Genomic DNA, 1,794 nt, shown 5'->3' with positions numbered 1-1,794 from the left:
CGTTTGTATTACAGCAGATCTGTTCTGTTTCTTTATTAGACCTCTTGCTGGAGGAGCAATTTAATGTCTTGTGGATATTTTGGTCTCAGTTAAGAAAGTGAGTTTGTTATGTAAGTTGTAAATGGAAGTCCCACTGTGACTGATGGAGGAGATTAGCACCAAGGAGTAGTTTACTTTTGTCTTACCCTGTTTCGGAAGAGAACAACTTCAGCAATTAAAATGTTTGTATGGTAAATCAGCAGCATTTCTGATTAATATTAGGAGTTTTGAAGTGACTGAAGTTTGTATGCAATCTAAGGTTCTTTTGAACTCCCCTGAACTTTGGAGCTCTGCAGTGTTTACAGCTATCAGTAGTCTAGCCAACATACTCAGACATTCTATATGGCCGTTCTTAAACTACAGGCCTTAATAAAGGTTTGAGGAGTTGTTATCCGGTACTGAGTCTCTCATGATTCCGGAATATCTTGACCTAAAACATTAAGATAATAGCCATAGATAACCCAGTTTGCAGTTAATTATCTTGTAATACAAATTCAAGCTCCTATTTGAGAGTCTCAGCATTCAGAAAGGACCCTTGTCATCTGGAGTGTCTTTCAAAATAGTATTGAGGGGAGTGGGGAGGGTTTGGGGTAAACTTGACAACAAAAGCCCAGTTAAAAGCCAGACAGTTGTTCCATTTTACTTTGAAGGACAACTTTCGCTCTTCACAACCAAACCCCAACTTGTAGGCAAATCAGTTCACTTCCTTCTCCAAGCCCCCTGAGTTGGTGTGGCCATGGGCATAGCACATCCATGAGCAGGGCAGTCTGTGTGCTTTGGACGTGTTAATTCAGGACAGGTACCTGGGGTAGCAATAGGGGTTGCAGGGCGCTATCGTAGGATGTCTCTTGTAAGTAGATGAAGCCAAGATAGGCTGCTTGCAGCAGCATGAAAAGAACTGTCTGGGAATATTTATGGTTTAACAGTCTTCACCTTAGTAGTCTCTGAGCATCTAGGCAACTGGCTTAAATATAGATGCAACTATGGGCACTACTCCAGTCTCAAGAGTTGCTCCTTCTGTCCTTTTGGGATGCAGCTGTCGGAGCAATTGTAGAATCGTTAAGGTTGGAAAGGCCACTGAGATCGTCGAGTTCAACTGCTGACCCATCACCACCATGCCCTCTAAATCCCGTCCATGATCTACTGCAGTGTTGTGATTTTCCCGTGTATATGATTTGTACCAAATGGTGTTTGTGTAGATAATGCCTCTGGCACTGACAAGTGCAGCAATGCTGGCTGCTTTCCTGTCTGTGGTAACTTCTATGCAGTACTTTGCATCATGGTACAGTAAAAGGAAATGGGAGCAGTGAACTGGTGATTTGAACAAGCTGTATGACCCAGTGCTGTTTGTACACCTTTGTTCATGAGCTGTATAGACAGCTGTGACGATTAATCACAGCAGCCTTCATGATAACGTTGCTGTCTATAGCTGTCTGTAGCATACTGATCTCTGTGTCACTGAGTATGGTCCTCAGTTAGGTCCAAGTCATTTCGTAGTTTCCTGTTGCAGGCTCCTTTACCTGGGATTTTGTGACTGTTAAGTAACAGTTAGTACTGCAAGAGGAGTTGGGAGCACTTCTGTATGTATGTGGAAAGACTTAAGCTGCTTTGAAATATCATACTCCTTTGAAATTGCATACAGTATTAAACCTGATATATTTTCTTTACTTTTGTTTTCTTGATACTGTGTGTATCAGTGATTTTTCTTTTTTATCTTCCCTTATGAAAAGTGCCACGTGTTTTTGCATGAAGACT

Source organism: Coturnix japonica, chromosome 2, assembly GCF_001577835.2.
Source record: "Coturnix japonica isolate 7356 chromosome 2, Coturnix japonica 2.1, whole genome shotgun sequence".
NCBI lineage: Eukaryota > Metazoa > Chordata > Aves > Galliformes > Phasianidae > Coturnix > Coturnix japonica.
This window is presented reverse-complemented; position numbering follows the sequence as displayed.